Source organism: Sciurus carolinensis, chromosome 6 (assembly GCF_902686445.1).
Source record: "Sciurus carolinensis chromosome 6, mSciCar1.2, whole genome shotgun sequence".
Taxonomy (NCBI): Eukaryota; Metazoa; Chordata; class Mammalia; order Rodentia; family Sciuridae; genus Sciurus; species Sciurus carolinensis.
In genome coordinates this window covers 87,860,481-87,880,816 of record NC_062218.1, presented here as the reverse complement: position 1 = coordinate 87,880,816, position 20,336 = coordinate 87,860,481, and positions in this window count along the sequence as shown.

Below are 20,336 nucleotides of genomic sequence, written 5' to 3'. Positions count from 1 at the left end.
CCTAACAACTGCTCATGGAAAGAAGAAATAACAGACAGGATTCATATAAAAAGAATCTTGTCCTGCCTATAATTTCTGCCTTATTGATAAGACAAAAAACAAACAAACAAACAAAACCCAACCAAATAAACAAACAAGCAAAAAAGCCCCTTCATTACTGTATCTTTGTAGATAATAAAGGCTAGCCAGTAATAATCTAGAGTCGAGCTGCTTCTTTTCTCAGATGTTGCACTACATTATATTCAATCCAACAGAGCTCTCTGTGCCTCTTACATCCCTAAATAAATATTTCATCTGAAAAATAAATGTAAAAGTCATGGATTATAATGAAGGAGCAAAAGTGTAGGCTATTATTTGTTTAGTGAATCCATTTCAACTGCATTGTGTCATGAATAATTGTTACATTACATCAAGCAATTGATAAAAGAATTATCCAAGGATAAAACTCTCAGATGTCACTCCATTTAAGGAGTACTGCAAAATGTAAATATTCAAAGGTTTTTTTTCATAACAGCATCATATATTATTTGTGTGTATATGAGAGAGAGAGAGAGAGAGAGGAGAGAGGGAAGCACACTATTCATAAGGATTTAGGGACACTTGATCTATATTTTGAAGTTTTAAAATGTAAAAAAAGGCAATTTACCTTATTATACATTATAGTTTTTATATCATTTTGACTGTAGAGAGATGCATTTTGACACTAGAAGTTTCCCTAACACTTTTTCTCTAATTTGACTACATAACTAAAACATGTAAAGTTTATTTTTCCACATAAAGGGACATTTTTGAAAATATACATAGAGAGAATCGACCCCACATTTTATTAATATGTGAGGATCTGGTCTAGATGTAGCACACTTGGCTATGGGCCCGTGGTGAGATGGGATAGGCACCTCTACATGCTGAACATCTATGCATTGCTGATTTTCAGATCACTTTAGCATTCAAGGCCTAAAAGGATACAACTTAATTTGACAAAGAAGATCTAACTTTTGCTGGGAGGAAGACTGGTCACCTCATTGAATTTTGGATGAAGCAAAGAGGACAGAAAGGGTAAGTGAGGCTGGAGGTGCCCAGGAGATAACCTAGACTAGTCCTTCCTACCAGTTGACACACATGACTGTTCTTGTCTCACATCAATATTGAAATTTGGAAAAGGGGGAAATTAATCTCATCGATGATAATTTTGGTCTGATTTCTGTTTCTTCTGTAAAGAAAAATTTTCCTCAAAATGTTTGAGCAAAACTTGGAAGTGAAAGGCTGGCATTCACTTCCCATATGCAGGTAGGTGAGTGAGTGCTGTGTGAGGTATAGAGATTTTGTACAGGCCTGGAAACTTGGGCTCTTTGTAAATGGAGAATAAAGGCCAACTATTAGGTGTATGTGAGCAAAGGGATTGAAAACTTGAAGAGATATACAGAGTTCAATTAAAGTTTGCACACATTGTGGAAAGAAAAAATGGGCAAATCCTTCAAGCCAGGTTTGAACCCTTGGACAAGAACTGTAGCCTCTGCCTTCCTTTTTAGACAAATGGGAAGAGACACGGAACCCTCTTTGACACCTCCAGGAGCAGATGTCTAAACTTCCACAAGTGTCCACAAGGTTTGGACCAGGGAATAGTATGAATAAAGAGGAAAGAATAACTTGCTGACTTCTCATTGATAACCAGAACCAAAGAGATCACTAACCTCTTTAAAAAGTCATATTGAGATACTCAGAATATTCAATGTTAGAGAGCTTAATTCAGAGTTTAAAGAATTAATTCTTGGTGAGGGAATCCCACTGGTCCCAGGACATGGCCAGTTCAAGACTTAGGAGTCTTGGCTCTCATGTCTGTGGCAGATTTTTGAATGATTTCTTTGAATGACAAAGGAAACAGTAGCCAAGGTTTTTGGCTTAATAAAAAAGGACTGTAATATCTCTAACTTTATGCATTGTACCCAATTTATAATCCCATGCCTCATGATATGTGAACTTGCTCCTTCAGGTAAATGATCCAGAGGCTATTGAGAGAGTGAAAGAGAGTAACCACAGCTGATAACATGTTATTTTTAATCTAATCTTGAAAATGACATTTCATCACTTCCAACATATAGTTTTTTGGGTTTTTTTTTTTGCTTTTTAAATCAGTAGACCCAGACAAAGGAATTGGGTTAACACAAAGGCATGAAATCCAGGGGGAACAAACTCAAAGACATCTTAGACCTCCACAGTGTCCACAAACAAGATGGTAGAGTAGGTAGCCCTTGTTGCTGCCCGCAGCAACAATCTCACGGTAATTTATCGGAGGTGGACTAGAACTGAACTACTTCTATTATCTTTATCTGGGCTACTTCCTTGCTTGTTTGCTTGTTTGCTAGTTTATAGAGGAAGAAAGGCTTTGCTTACTTTTAGTTTTAGAGGAAGAAAGACTTTGCTTAGAGGAAAAGAGACTTTACTTAGAGGAAAAGAGACTTTGCTTAATTTTACAGAATGCTACTCTTTCAGAGAGGCTACGGTTATCAAAGGTCTACTGCTTCTTAAAGGTGGGTCGCTTCTTGGAGGTGCGGCATGCGGCATGTGACCTCCGTCCTACAACCTGCGACCCCTGCGTTCTGTGATCTATCAGAGGTGCTGCTTATCCGAGGTGCTTCCTATAGGTGCGTGTATTATATACCTAAGGCAATCATCTTAGGATTAAGTAGCACAGTTGGAGCATGTGCCACGGTACCAATTAAGAATGAGGAACATCTGTCAACCACTAGCGAGGAGACATTAACTAATCAGACAAAAGTAGATCATGCCGTGTTAACACTAATTATGCGCCACCTCTTGGCTCAATGCCAGCCGCCATCTTAGGGTTACCCAAACATGTCTCTGCAAGCCCTCATCTCTCTTTCCACTATAGAGACACAATTCAACAATACACAGACCAATTCTTTTTATGAGAAATCTAGGAGTCAGTTAAGGTACTCCCACACCCCAGGAGAGTATGACAGCATAAGCATTAAACCTACTATGAAAATTTGTGGCACCCTCTCACTAGAGAGGCACAGTATCACACAGTGGGAAGAAATTTTGGCTCCCAGTCTCTGGTGATGGAAAGAAATCTGGATCTTACAGCCAGTATTCTGACTCTTTTGTGGAGAGTTGCCTAAGCAAATGGCTTCTCTCTCACCTGTCAGAGTGCTGATGGGACTTTGCATACTGTAAATTGCTGTTCCAGAAGACCCAAGGTACAACAGAAAGAGGATTCACCTCATTGCTACCTGTGGATCTAAACTTCTACCAGGCTCAACAACCTGTACCTCCTGGGAGAAAGAGTGGAGCATGCATCCAACTCCTGACTTTTCAAAAAGCTGCCTAAGGGATGTGGTTCTGTCTCACAGGTTTCAGAGCACAAATTGAATTCACTTAGTCTACTCTATATGCCTGTGACTAATTGAGAACAAAAACATTGCAAAGAATTTCCAGATTCCATAACTTCTAGGCAACAAATTTGTATTCAGTTATACCACCAAGTTCACGGTAATTTTAATGGTAACTTCAGGAAACACTTCCTGAATATAATAGAGATCTGGAAATATACATAAAAATTATCAATTTTTCTACTTAACAAACATTTTTAAATATCCAACATAGACAAAAACTGAGGGACATATTTGAAAATAGCAAAAATGTTAGCTGTTGCTTTAACATAAAAAAATTACATATTCATGCACACACAGGGAAAAAAACATCTAAAAACTTACTTTTCAATTTAATTTTGGAAATATCTAAATTGAATTTTAAAAAGTTCCAAGCTAAGGTGGCTCACAGAGGTGTTTTGTGTTATAAACATTAACTTGGGAATATTTTAGGTATTAAATATAATTAGATTGAGTGTACACTCTCCACTTATTCATAGCTTCCAACACTTCATTTTGTCTTAGACTCTCCTCAATCCAAAATATTATGTCACTGAGTCCTTAAAGATGGTTGAGATAGTAATATATAAAAAGTTTCATTTTCAAAATTAAATTAAAGCATTAGAAATGAAATATGAGCTTGAATGATTAGCATAGCAATCCAAATTCCAAAGTTAAATTCAATTCAAAGCTACTCCTCTCTGAATTCCTGACAGTGAGACATAATAGAAATTTTCAAACACACTCCTGTCAAGCAAATGACAAAGTGCTGAATCAAATATGAGTCTATGGTAACCTTTCTAAATGTTGCATTCACCTGCTTCAACTTTTTGCTGCCAAGTAGATCTAAACTCTTCCCAGGCTATTTACCATTCTTGAAATTATACCTTCTCACCTGTCCTTATCCCAAACTCCAAATAACATGCAATCATAGACTAACAATCTAACAAATGGCTTCTTAAATTTTTTAACCCTGAATCTGTCCAGGTGCTACAGGTGAAGTGAAATCTAAAAAATCCAGTGAATCAATTATTACCAGCATATAGAAAACTCTAGTAATAAAATTCTCATTATTTTGTTGACTTTGCACTGTACATTAATATAAAAATATTTTCGTAAAGAAGTATACACACACTATAAAACTGGGAAAAGAAAATTTATCTTCACCCAAACGTAGAGTAAAAAAGAGAAATTCCAAATGGCCCAAGAAAGCAGCAAACATCAGTCTGGCGGTAGTTTTCTTAGTTTCCTGTAGTGTGTTAGCAAGACATTTATGTGACTAGAATCCAAGGTCTTTTGGAGATTAGTAAGGGTCTACAGGATTTGAATTAAAGGTTTTACATATTCTTGAATAATTTATTGAATATTTAAAGGACAAAAATTTATACACAAAATATAAAAAGTAATTTTAATATTCTAAAGTAATTATGCAATGTTTAGAGGATTTTATGATGCTTAAAAGAGCATTACAATGAATTTGTAGGGAAGAACCCAACTACTATCTATAACCATAAAACTCTAATAAAAAAAATCATTACATATGTGCCAACACTTCTAATTATATTAAATTACAATTGGACCAAAATATACCATTAAAGTACTACATTTTTGACAGTAATGAAAAAATAAACTCAGAAATATATTTGCTTTAGAAACTGAAGGTATAGATTTTGCTTTCCTATTTGAATTGAAACTAGTTTAATATTTGCATTAAAGGAACAAATTATTAAAAAATGGATTATATTTGCAGACATTTGACTCTAATTTATCTAGGAAGGACAAACTACAGCTCTTCTTCTCTGAATTTCTCTACTCTTACTTAGGATTACACCAACTAGAAAACTTTTATCAGATATGGCAAAATTAAATTCAACCTACTTTGTCCTTTAACTACTAAAGATATGTGTTGCTTATCTCAATTGCTTTAAAATTCTTAAGTTGGTTTCCAAAAGCACACTTTATCATTTTAATCTTTAAGACAAAAAGCTGAATACTTTGGAGCACAAACAAGCTGTTTATTGAGCCAAAAACACTTATTAAAAAGCTGATGTTACAGAAGTCACGGCCTGTTCCTACATTTTGAAGTGTTGAATATACATTATATTTTAGCAGTTGAAACATTTTTGGTCTAATTTCTATGTCTTTGATCCACATTGAGTTGACTTTAATGCAGGGAGATATATAGGCATCTAGTTTCATTCTTCTACATATGGATATCCAGTTTCCCAGCACAATTTAAAAAAAAAATTTTTTTTTCCCCAGTGCATGTTTTTGGCACCTTTGTCAAGGAGGATGATTTATGGCTTTGTATCTGCATCTTCTAATCTTTTCCACTAGTCTTCATATCTATTTTTATGCCAATACCATGCTGCTTTTATGACTTTAGTTCAGTAGTATAATTGAGATCAGGTATTGTGATACCTACAAGACTTGTTTTTATTGATCAAAATTGCTTTAGTTATTCTGGCTCTTTTATTCTTCCATGTGAATTTTAGGACTTCTGTTTTCTTTTTAGTTCAATGAAGAATGTTATTAGTATTTTGATGGGGTTCACATTAAATCTGTAGAATTCTATTGGTCACATGGCCATTTTGATCATATTAATTCTGACAATCCAAATAGATGGAACTAGAGAACATTATGCTAAGTAAAATAAGGTAGACTCAGAAATTCAGGGCAAATTTTCATCTGTGAAACAGCTCTCATCTGTGAAAATAAGAAATAAAAAATAAGGAGATCACATGAAAATAGAAGAGAGAATAGAGGATCACAGAGAGCAAAGAAGAGTTGGGAAGGGAAGAAACAGGAGAATGAAATTGACCAAATTATACTAAGAGCGTATATGAATATATCACAATGAATTCCATTTTATGTATAAAGTACCAATTTAAAAAACAATAAGTAGAAAGCAAGTAGAGTAGAGGAAGGTGATAAGGGGACTGAAGAAGGAGAGGGGAAGGGAAAATGTTAGGGGTTGAATGGAGCAAGTTACATTGTATGTATTTATGAATATTTCAAAGTGAACTCCACTAGTATGTATAACGCACAAAGAAAAACATAAAAAACTAAGTTTTCTAAAGAATTCTCAACAAATGATTCAAATCACAATCCCCCCCTCACATTATCCAGCTGAGTGGAGATACAGTAGTAGTTGTTATAATGTCCTAAATCCATGATATAAAGAAATGTAAAAGAATAATATTGCTTAGGTTGGAAGATTCTTCCATCAGGAATGCAACTGGTACCTTGGGTGGGATGATTCTTATTTGTATCTCTTGAACAAGTACTTAGATATTTTGCAAAATAACCTCCCAGTAGCATGAAAGTCATTTTGGTAACCAAAAAAAAAAAAACCCTTTCCATTTATCCAAATGCCCACTGAAAAAAAGTTGGATCTCCCAATTTAAGAAGCACTGTTACTAGGGGCTGAGGATATAGCTCAGTGGTGAAGTACTTGCCTAGCATTTGCAAGACCCTGGGTTCAACCCCCAACACCACATGCACTCAACCCCACACACAGAAACCAACTGCTCCAGTTACTCTATAGTGAATATTGTGTCTGCTACTATATGGCAGAAACTCTTGGTTCTATAAAGGGAAATATCTAAGAATCCACTGAGGTCTTTCAATATTCCCATACATTCATGTAAAGTTATACTGTTTATGGATATCTTACTTAAAAAGCAAAAATACACATAATTAACTTTGAAATATTTCAGTACAGGCAATATGATATTATATATACATTAATGTTTACTTTTAAATTAAATATTACATGTATTCTGTTTCAATAATGAGGGATTCACACAGGAAAAGTTTTCAGTTATCCTTCTTATCAGAAACTCTTTAATTAGCAAAAAGAGCTTCTGTTATCTTTAGCTTGTATCAGTACCAGACCTTAGCTAATTAATAGAGGTGTATAGCAATGGGTGGTCAGTGGCACAAGAAATGGTGGTCAATATAATAGACTGGTGGTAATATTTTAGAGACACTGTCTTCTTTGTAGAAGAGGAATAAACCCTTATAGCAAACTGACTTATGACAATGAGGACATGCCTAATAGAAACACCAGAGAACTTTAAAGAGCAAAGATTTAGCTAGTCCATCACAACTTCCTATCTATGCTATAATGAAAGCTTGCCTCAAATCAAATTCTGCCACAGGTGCAATATTTATTAAACAATAATTCATCAGGAAGCAGGCGCAAACGATTTATATAGACCATTCTGCCTGATACATTATTTTCCAGCTCTATATCCTTTTATGTCCTCTGATCAACTTTTTGTATGAAAGATTCCCTAGAGTCAGATAAGACCACATTCCAAAAGCAAGCTACTATTACTTTTTATAGGAGACATCAGGGAGCCAGAAATCCTCCTAGACAAATGGTGGCACAGGCAGATTTGGAATCATGCTTCAGGTACTAGTCCCACAGGATTATTACAACCTGCTCAGAGGAGATGAAGGAGTATGCAATCCACATATCTTTAATACACCTATGTATCTGTTCTAATTTACTGTGCTAGTTAACAGTCAATGGTCAACATAAGTGCTAATGAGCTATTATTTCCAACTATAAAAATCAATTTTTGACATCCATTTTTCTAATTTAAAACACACAAGATGTTGACAGAGAACACAGAAGCTCTTGAAGTTATCTCTTATGAAACATATTAGTTGATAATTCATGGAATATGAATTAGGACAACAAACTGCATCTAGAGGTGAAATGGAACATAAATAGCATGCACATGATATCACACTTGCTTGGGTTGAATTATTTTCAAGTAAATTTTTGATATCATAGAAGTACTGTAGGGTTAATTCCTATACCAGTCATGGAGCTAGAGGATATAATGGCTCAAGGTGAACTTAACAATGATTTTAGAATATTTTTGTATAACTCAAATGATACTTTCATAGAAATTGTGATTCAATACCTCAAACAACAGAAAGATGAAATTTCAGCAAAGTCATTAAGTAGTTTGTATGAGTTTCGTGCCTACTCCCTAATAAAGATTTATGTGAATGGAAGAATTTTGTCTAGATCTTGATTATGACCCAAAAGTGATATAGGGAAATAATCTGTGCTCATCTACCTATAATCATTGCCACTAACTTTTATCTAACTACAATCCTAGAAGACACACATGACAAATTGATCCGAGTCTGATTACAAGACAATACACAAAATATTCATCATAAAATGACAACATAACTGTGAGGTGGATAAATGAACAATAATCAATATGGTAAAACTTAACAATTTTTAAGAAATCCCAATTAATTGATGTCATGAAAATATTATTTTAGCCACAAGAATTGGATCATAATTAGAACAAGTCATACTCCATATATGTATAATATGTCAAAATACACTCTACTGTCATGTATATCTAAAAAGAACAAATAAAAATAAATAAAATTTTTAAATATTATTTTGGCAATCTTTGTAACCAATTTCCAAACAATCTGGGTGAACTATTTTGGAAGTAAAGTAAAATATAACTTCCTTACTCTTTGCAAAATGTGCAATGATCTACCCTGCCATTGCTTGTCCTTTGGTTGTTTGAAATTTCAAATTATAAAACCTATCATAGACACTGGGATACATAATGTTTTAAAAAAAGTTAACACAAAGCACTGGAAATTTATTTATCCAAGTGAGAGAAAAATTTATTTAAAAGGAGGTAAAAAGTTCCATATCTATAAAAATTTTATATTTTAAGAAAATAGACTAATAAACTGTTTTGTGAAGAAGTGAAGATCTTGAAAGCATGAATAACAAGATATAAGAAACGTAGAGGTAAAGAAGCAAAGAGCAACTAAGAAATGCATTAGAATAACCCCAAACTGATGTTCAACATTCTATTAACTTCAAAAATGATAGTCAACATTCTATTAACTTCTTTGTGCTTTGGTGATATACTCAAAAGCTTTGGCTCCATGAGATTTTTTTTAAAAACCTGGAGTTGTTTACTCATTTTGTGTGTATGCATATGGATAGTTCATAATTTGAAGTGCTAGCACACTTAGGCACATCTGCTGCTTCTACAACTGGAGTCAATTTTTTTAGTCTCTGTTTGTGAAATTTTTATTTGTTACTATAAAATCCAAGTTAACATAAATATTGGTCAATGTAATCACATGTAAGTACAAAATGAGGGAAACTACCAGAAAAAACAATATTTTGAAAATTTTAGGGAATGATGAGCTACTAAAAAATATTTAAGTCACAATATATATGAATTCTATGCTTTATATGAATTCTGAAGTAACCAATCGACTTTATGTCCCAAACTGGTTGTCTTAGAACTTTTATCTTGATATGGAAATTAAAAACAAAACCAATTTCTTGGTTTTTACTCAATGTATTTTTACCCAGAGTAGAGCAACGATCCCAGTCCATGTTGGTGTGCTCTCTCTAGGGTTTTATTTTCCTGTTATTGAGAGTCATCATAGGCACATAGGTCAGTCCTCTCAGAGAAATAAACATATTAAGCAATGGCAATTCTTGATCTATATGAACACTCAAAATTCCTGAAACCAATATCATTAAAATCTAGCCTTCATATATATGTGCTATCATAACAAAATATCTAAGATTAATTTAAAAACAATAGAAATTTAAACCTCACAGCTTGGGAGCCTGAAGAGTGTAAGGGCAAGCCCACAGTTTCCATGTCTGCTTCCAGCATGGTGTCTAGCTGCTGCATCCTCTCCAGGGAACAAGTGCTTGGCCCTCACATGAGGGAAGGGATGGGAAAGGGGTGAACCTTCTCCCTTAAGCCCTCTATGAAGACCATAGTCCCATCTATAAGGAATCTATAGGCCCCATTTGTTAATAATATTAACAAATGACATTTCAACATGAGTATTGACTTTCAGACCATAGCACTTATGGTAAGTACTCAAATCACTCATCACTGTATACATGAAAAGAGTCTAAAATTTCATTTCCAGATTCCGAAATGACTGAGACTTGCATTGCATAAGACATTTGAGGTTTGGGACAAAATTGCCCTCAAAGGCTGTATTTCAGCAGTAACCAATGACTTTCAGATTGCCTCCCGAGGGTCCCACTACCTAGAAAGTTCACTTTGCTAACCCAGATGTGCAAGTCAAGACAGCACCACAAGTATTTTCCCCCCTCACTCCGTCCAGAGCTGCACTCAAGGTTTCTCTAATATAAGGTAAATAGAAATATTTAGAGAATACCTTTTTGAAAATATATCAAATTCTTTAAAATTTTAGGGTTCTCAGACCTTGCTCAGCTCTTTCTTCCATCACAAACTTCCTCTCCATGGAATCTTCAATAAGAATAATATCACCTTTCATCAAATCACCCAAGACAGAAAATTGTTTGTTTTTCAACTCTTATTTTCATCATTCTACATAAAACTGCAATTGTTCAGTAACTTTTGTCTATTCTTCTTTCTAAAAAACATTCCAACTCCTGTTCACTTTAAAGGATAATTGCTGATACGATACACATCATTGAAACATCTTTAATTCATTGTTCTTTCTCTATACCATACCTTGTGGCCACTTATCATACTTTCAAAAATGCTCTCCTATTATGAAATAAGCAATAAGGAATTCCCCCTCTTAAAATTTCCCAGTGAGTTAAAATTATCTAAAGAATTAAGTTCAGATTTCTTAGTTGTTCTTTGTACCTCCTGACTCTGTATGCAAATAACACTCATATACCATATCCAAGCTTAAGAAGTGTTTATTCCACAGATTCTTAACTTTCTTTCACTTTTGAAAATTGTCCTCCACTCTTCTAAGCTCCTTAGAATTTATTTTTTATCATTCTCATCATGCTTTTCACTTATAATCTTGTATTACGACTATTCATGTGTGTATCCCATGTATATAAGTCACAACAGGGAATACATTTAAGAACTGTCTTAATTTTTCTCATATATACGGTAATTTGTCAAATGAATAAATCATTGTTTAGTTCTACATTTACGATGTGAATTAGTAGACTTAGAATCATTGCTCTTGAATAAGTAAGAATATTAGATGTATGTAATAAATAGAAAATTCTAGACTCAAAGACCAACTGCTAGGCCACTGAGACACTTCTGGCAAAAGTTTCTGACCAAATATAAAAAAGCGTGGCATTTGGGGCTGGGGTTATAGCTCCATGATAGAACACTTGCCTAGCACATGCAAAGCACTGGGTTCGATCCCCAGCACCATATAAAATGAAATAAATAAAAGTGTGAACTTTATTTCATCTTCCATATTTTACTGTTTATCTGCATCAAAAGAAATATCTTTATCATAAATTGTCCCATAAAATTAAAGAACTGATACTATGCTTGGAAAGTAGATTGTGGTAAATTACACAGGTTCTGGTTGTCTTTCTAAAATAAGTCAAAATTATGAGAAAAATATCACATTTTCTGATGTTATATATCTTAGCAACCAAATGAAAACTATAGAGAGAAATGATCACACCTTTCTCAAACTGTAGCTCTGTGAAGTGACTCATCTTTTTTTCATTGCACAGCAGGTAAGAAAACTGGAAGACAGGGATGATGACTGCCGTATCATAACCATTAAGAAGAAATAAGGCAAAATTTCATCCAAGGAATGATAACAACAAAAAGGAAATGGATGGGTTTCAAAATGTCCCATACTGATAATCCAAGACACATAGCAATTTTATAGTAGTCTACTCTTGAAATTTCATAGTATAATAAGTAGAAAACCCAAGCAGATGGTCAGTGGATTGGCAAGAAATAAACCTATAAGTTTCATAAGTGATGTTTCTGAGTTTTATACCTTATAAATTCACATCTTTCATGAAGACTTCATTGCATTAAATACTCTTTTGATAATAGTGCAGGCAGCTGGTGCTATCAGACTAGCTATGTTATATATATATATTATATATATTACATTATATACATTACATTACATATTACTATATTATATATATATACATTATATATAGATACATTAAAATGTTATACAAAAGTACACATGCAAATAAAACTGTGCAAGTCCCAAATCAAACGGAATCAAATCTTTGCATGGACATACCTTTTACCACATATGTAATGTGTTACTGATCCAGAGTCAAATTTAGAATTCCCCAATTATCCATTCTTAGTTGTACTACATTATATAGTGGCTCCTATAAAGGTGCATGCCAATTACATATACCCTTTACATTTTTGACATTGTGCTGGAATCAAATAAGAGCAGAAGAAGTATGAAAGGAACAGAGAGATTTCTCTTTCTTCCCCTAATTCCTCCCACAAAAAAACTCAAGGGCATTCCAATCTTCTGGTTTCAAAGCTGATGTCAGTCTTCCATTAAGTGTTATATTAGTGCTGCATCGTTGTCACACAGAATTTCAGGATTTTTCTTCTCCCCTTCACTATGATCCTCACATTACTTCTGCTCCAACTATCACCCCACCGAGAGACATTCTGCTCTTTGAACCATTTCCTCACCTCTCCCACCAATGTGACTGTTTATGTTCTGTTTCCTTACATCAAGTTGGAAATCTTTTGAAGACTTGTTCCTCAAAGCTCTCAGGTCTTACATCCCTGGAAGTTATACTTTTTACAAGGAAAAGAATTTTTTTGTAGATGTGATTAAAGTAAAGATCTTTATTTAGGGAAATTATCCTGGATTTCCTGGGTAGGCCTTAAAGGTATGGCAAATATCCTTATAAGAAGCATAAGGAGTTTCAATAGCACACACACATGTAGACAAAGACAGAAAGGATGCAGCCACAAACAAAGGTGTTCCAACAGCAGCTAGGAGAGGCTTGGAGTGAATTGCTTCCCAGAGCCTTCTGAGAACTCAGCCCTGTGTCAACCTCATTTCAGAATTCTGCCTCCAGAAGTGTGAGAAAATAAGTTTTACACTATCAGCTTGTGATAATTTGTTACAGCAGTCATAGGAAGTCATAGGCAATCACAGCATTGAAAAATATTAAATCCCTGCTAAACACCTAGTGACCAAATGTGGCTTAATATCTTACCCTTGAAAAATTGAAAAAAAAAAAAGTTATCAACATGACAAAGGCTGCCAGGGAAAAAACCTTAACTTAATGGAATAAATGTGTTATTGTTGGGAATTAGACTACATTACTCAACAGTGTGGGTGTACTTGATTGTTTAATTCTGAGTGTTTCATTACAGTATGAAGCAGGTGGGAATCGCTTTAAATTTCTTTATAGAATCAACACTGATAACACTCTTAATCATGTACAGGCTAACGATACATGTCAGAATTATCTCCATCCCTTCAAAGAGTTCACTTTTTACCACTTCTCTGTCTTCCTAAATTCAGAGCAACTAGTAAACTAAATTTAAAAACCACAATTGGAAATAAGATCCCAGAGAGTTTAAGGTACTGGATCACCTCTAGCATCATTTAATATTCACTCTGTAGCTGAATCCAGCAGAGTTGAGGGGGCTTTTTTAAATTAGAAGGGTATTCTATCTTGCAAAATTAAATTAAATTTATTAATGATATCTTGGTGTCATAAGAATTAAGTTTATAAAGTTGAGGGCTGAGGAAGGGAAGTAAAAAGTAAGGAAGTATGCCTCGAGGGTATTTTATCAGAGAGAGAATGTTTTCTTCCAAGAAAGAGCAAGATATTTTCCATGTGAACTTTTTAAAATAATGAAGTTCTCTTTGATGCTATTTTATCCTTATTATTGTTCATTCTCCTAAATAAAATTTCAAGCCTTACTTATCCTTTATGCATAATTTCTTGCACCTTTGTACTATAATCAAATTTTTTCCTATTCAGTCTTTCAATTAAAATAGATCAGAAGTGCAACATTCCTTTTAAATCTGATATTAACAAATTACTAATTTTGCTATGAAAGAAAATTTTGAAATGTTATAAATCATAATTTTGTTAGTTTTTGAACATATATTGTTCACCCAAAAAAGTGAATGTCTGAGGTGATATGCTAAATGCATTGATTTGATCATCACAAAAAGAGTACATATATCAAACATCATGTCAAATCCTATAAATATTATGCATCAATTAAAACATAATGAAACCTTAAAATTAGAATATAGCTAAGTTTGTGACCACAAACACAGAAATCTATGTAAATGACACCCAATTAATACATAAAATATTATCTGCACCTCAGAAGCTCTCTACTGCAGTCCCCTATTTCTTTCTTCTTGGTAAAAGTAATATTCTGGGCTTCTAAAACCACAGAACAGTTTTGCTCATTTCAAATTTTGTATAAATGAAATCTGCACATTTTAAAATCAATGTATTTCATCACATTAGCAATACAGGATAACTGATTTTTAAATGTTAGTTTTGTTTTTATTTTCGTAATGTTGAGGATTGAATACATGATCGGGGCCTCACACATGCTAGGCAAGTGCCCTAACACTGGGCTATATTCCTAGGCCTAAAATGTTATACGTAGCAGTCTTCATTTCTTTCTCAAATGTTTTGTAGATATATTTCTAGAACCATATTGGTCTCATATTTTGTTTCTGTGGATGTTTGCTGGTAGTGTGACCAGGTGATGTTACTTCTCTAGGACTTCCCTCTTCTGTTCCGAGAGGATAAACATTATTCTCACAATTTCTATCACAGTGTGTAGTCAATAAATATTCCTTTTACTATTCTAATATTATTATTAATGTTTTTATTTTCAGGAGCATAAAAATCACTACCTTAATAATAATTTAGATCAACTGACGTAGTTAGCAAATACTTGGTCAATGCATTAGTTATCAACTCAGTGTTTCTTACGAATTATTGTAAGTGATTGTCTTGGTGACTTCTCCAGTAAGAGTTTCTTAAAACAGAAGCAAGTTTATAGTCTTGTTTCTTCAAAAGTTTATTTAAAAAAAAAAAAATCGTACAACCAGGTACTTAAAACCTTTCAGTATCTTTCCATGAATATAAAAGTGGTGCCTATTCTGTCTCTTCTTGTTTCTTCCAACTAGATTGTTTAGAAGCTACATTTTAACTTGGAAACATTTATATGCTTTCCAAAAATGCCCTGCAGTCCCATCAAGACATCACCCCTGAGCTTACCTATATACATTCTAATGGGGTATGAGTGATTTTCAGACCAGACCTTTTCCTGGATGAACATTGAAAAGTTGTCCAGCTGATGCTTTCAGATTCAATATTACCCTCTGATTTACAAAATTTGTTCCCATATCAGCTGTCACCTTTCATATTACCACATTTACCTGATTCCTGGATTATGGCTGTAATATTCTATCTCTTCTTCCAACTTCAAAAGTTACTTTATTCAGAGAATTTTTCACATTGATATCTATTTACACCAATTCTAGATTATGACTCTATATTCTATGGAGCTGATAATATCTCTTTGGTACAGGCAATATTGTAGTTACCTTTCATTCATGGTGTCAAAGTTTTATGCTATCACAAGAAGTATAGCAATTATGTCAATGAGTTAATGTACAGAGTATTTTGGGTTACTTAGCTAATGAATTATGAATCTAAGTCAGAACCAAGTTTGAACTTTTAAAGGTAAGTCTTCTTCCAACTTGAATTTCATTCCTTGACTTCATATTTTCTAAAGTTTATTAGAATTCATGAAATTCTTAAATTCCTTCTGATTTATTCCTACATTTCTCTATCATTTCTCACTGTTTATTTCATTTTTTGTCATTTCTTTTCTAGTTCCTAACTTTTATGAATATTTTCCATTAGAGACACTTCAATTACTAAGTCTTCCAAGGAATGACTATTTTCTCTGAGACATAATTAACAATTAGTAGTTTTCATTGTTCCTTAAGTATATTGTTTAATGATAACTTGTATTAAACTTATCTACATACAATTGTTTTCACCCTAAAACAAATTACACATTTCTCTAGAGAAATATCTTAAATTGGTGCCTCAGTTCAGTAGTTATCATAACCTAGAGCAGATGTTCAATGAGTCAAGTTAACTTGGAGTACCTGAGGTAGCATATGACATACACTGATACTGGAATGAAAGACTTTCAAAGCTGGATTTCTTCCCTAAAGATGCCCTGCCTTCAGAAAACCATTACTAAAATTTTTATATAAGCACAATTTGATTGATTTCAAAAACAATTAGCACAATTAACAAAAATTATGAAATAAATGCCATTCCATAAGATGTACCTTCTAGACCTATTACTTAACATAAATATTATTTTTCCTTCTCCATCTTTCCAGAAAAAAGACAATGAACTCTTAATTATTTGAGAACTGATTTTACAGTTTGTAAATTATCTAGGCCATTGACTTCTCTTCCTGCTTTCTGCCAAATGACTTTCCACATTTCTCCCTTCATTAACACAGTTATATTCAGAGGAATTCAAGCTATTCAATTTTGCTTTTTGCAGTGAAATAAATTGTAGAGGACAAATTCCAATTACTCGTTAAAATAATGTCTACGGATTACCTGGGAATTTTTAGTGTTTCATCTCTGTTATTAATACAGTTAATTGACAGTTGACTCTACAGAATTCTTTATTACACTTCCAGCAGGAATATTGTTCATTTTTATGAGTGACTATTTGCTAGACTAATCAACATGTAAGTGCCAAAATATCTATGAATTATTGCAATGTCCTTAACTAAGCAAAAACTGTAAATGTGAAAGATGTGTCCAACTACAACACCCCCCTCTTCAGTTACAGGCATACCTCATAGTAAAACAAACTTTACTTAAAGTGTCATCTTATTGTGTATGCAAGTTCCTTTAGGAACATGCCATGAGTTATGCTCTGTATGTACCACAGAGTATGAAGCCAACTCTGCAGAGAATGAGAAAATTAATTAGGGACAATGAAAAGGGCTTCTTATGTAAAATTTTAATGTTCAGCCTATACTTTCTATAATACCTAATGTTAGTCCTCAACTCACAAAACAAATGTATGACTTCATTAATCTAAATTATTTAGTTTGATTTTATTAATTTAATATTGATTGTAAAAATGTATTAAAATAAAAATGAATACATAGATAAACTGAAGAATCTGAACTTTAGTGTACATGAGGACAACTTCAAAGAGGTTCTATCAGTAACCCCACTGACAGGTGTGTGATGTAAAAGGAAGAATGGAACAATGGATTTTTAAATTATATCTTAATAAATATCTTTTTATTTAATAAAGATATTTATATCAGACATGGTTAATGATTCCAGTGAAATTCAAGTGTCTAGTCAATATGCAAAAACCATATAAAATGTGCAAAAAATTGAACAATTTTTCAAAATATAAATATATAAAAATTCAAGAAGAAAATCATATCAAAATAAACTAGTCAATATCATTTAAACTAGCTATACAAATTATGGTGTAAATTATATAGGGGAGGGCAAAATAATGATTTAACCAGAAGCAAATTTGGGATAAGATTTAGTATATTCATATGCTGAACTTGAAAGCCTTCATGTTATTATCAGGACTCTTTCCTTTCTCTGGCAGGATTGTCAACAAAGGGGGTCTTCTACCAGAGAGAGGGCATTAGACTCATACTAGTGAACCAGAATACACCATATGTTACCTAACAGAACCTACCAAATGCTTTATCTCAAATTTAAAATGCTCCCATTTATATATATATATCTGTAGATGGCCACAATAACTTTATTGTATTTATTTATTTTTATGTGGTGCTGAGGATTGAACCTAGTGCCTCATATATGCTAGGCAAGTGCTCTACCACTGCGCTATAGCCCCAGCCCAAAATACTCACATTTTTAAATAAAACCTTCTGTTTTGATTTTTAGATATTTAAAAAATCCTGAAATCTTAGTGTTCATCTTTGAACAAATAGGTCCTACCTAGAAATCAAGTAAATATAGTTTCCAAAGACATGAATTCAATCCTGCCTCAAAGAGAACCATGGCCATAAAGAATAGTTTTAAATTACCCTTCAAAAGAAAAAAACTGTTCCTTTCTTGTTCCTTTCCCCTCTCCCTTACCATTTTCCTCCTCTCTCCTCTCTCTCTCTCTCTCTCTCTCCTGGCTTATTCCTTTCCTTTTTCCACCCACATCTCCTCTTGCTTTCCCTCTTTTTTTCATTCCTCCACCTTCCCTCTAAATCCCTTTGTGTCCTGCATGACCCCAATTCTAAAAGTGGATCTCTGTGTTAGAATTTGATGCACATGTTGACTTTGTGATCTATTGTAGATGTATCATACATCTTATCTCTTTCTCTAACTTCTAGAATGCATGAAATGTAAAATTTAAAATTTTTTAGTTTGCTTGTGATCCTTGGTAACTTTTCTCTTAATTGTTGCTTCTATTACAGCCTTTGCCATTTTTACACAAATCTTCACACCTGCATTCTGTTCCACAACTCTTGTATTTCTTTTAATTGTCCCTAATGTAAATTTTGGCACCGGTCACTTTATTCAAAACTTCAAAAATATTTTTATAGAAGTTAATTCTTCCAAAGTTTTTTCCATACATAATAACCCAATTAAAGACAATATACCTAATTTGATTCTAACTGACATGATTTTAGATGTTGCTCACAGGAGGTGAAGTCTTTGGTATGGTTCCAAAGTAAATATGTTAAATCCCTTCTAGAAAATTTACATTCCCCCTGTTTTTACACATTTCAATTTATGTCTTTTAGAATTGCTCTATATATTTTGTTAGGGATGCTAATTGATCTCATCACATTATTTATAGAAAACACCTTTAACCTACAAAGCTCCATTGTAATTGCTTATTAAGATGTTACTTGCATTGTTCAGAGCAACTTAACCACCACAAGCTAAAATATAAATCTAATCTACTTTTCCCCCAGTCTTTTCTTGGACTCACTTAATTCTTAAATCCTACAAGAATATTTAATCTTCCAGGCCAGAGATAACTTCCCATAATATTAACAAGCAGTATCCTTTTTCTGTGGTTGTAATTTTTGGATTGATAGCATTTCTGTCAGTACCATTTAAACATTTTTCGTACTATAATTGATTTTACTGTCAAAATGTTTTCATGGCCATTGACATACATATCTTAGGGTCAAAAGAATGATATACTCTCTCAGAAATCAAAAGGATTTGGCTCTAATCATAAAGGCATTTAGAGGAAAGTTGTCCAATTCATGATGTGATCTTAGGAGTTATTTACCTCTTGGTTTTCTTGCCAATAAAAGTAGGAGAGATGAGGAATAAGGTGACACTCATTAGAAGTAGCAAGAACAGTTAATCCCAAGAATCCATAGGTACAACAAAAAGGTTTGTGCACGGTTCTGTCATATTACAGTTGTGTGCTTCTGGCAAATTCACTTCGGGATCTAAACTCAAGTTTCCTTTAAAAATTGTAATAGGGTCCTATGTCTTTTAAAGAAATATGCTTAATGTTACAAGAATAGCCTTTTCATTTTGGTGAGGACTTTAGGTTGTCACATTCTCTAAAAGTAGATTTTTCTCAGTTCAGTATTGAAATTCCCTAAAATCTGGGTTGGTTAAATGTCAGTTGTTATCTTTTCAGATCAAATGGTCTCTTTTATATTATGTAATACAATTTGATACATCAACTTTTTTAATTTCACAGCTGTTATGAAGTCACTATTAGAAAAAAATACCAAGCCTCCTTTTGTGTGATCTTAAGATCCTCTCTATATACATATTTTTCAGGAGAAAAGATATTTAACTCCTAAACTTTCATAACACACATCAAGTGGAACCTTCGTGTACATACACATAAACTGCTTAAACAACATCACATTGATTAATATTAGCATGCCGAGGTCATTAATATAGATCACAAAAACAAGTCACTCACTTAAAATATTTGGCTCAGAGGGACAGACACAAATTGGTGAAAAGTTCTTTCCTCTCTTTTCTTCTGTATAGGAAATCAGTAGAAGTAATGTTCTTGAAAAATATGTGCCATTAAATTACTTATTTTTTGAAATATGCAATTGTTAATAATGGAACAAGGAAATGACACA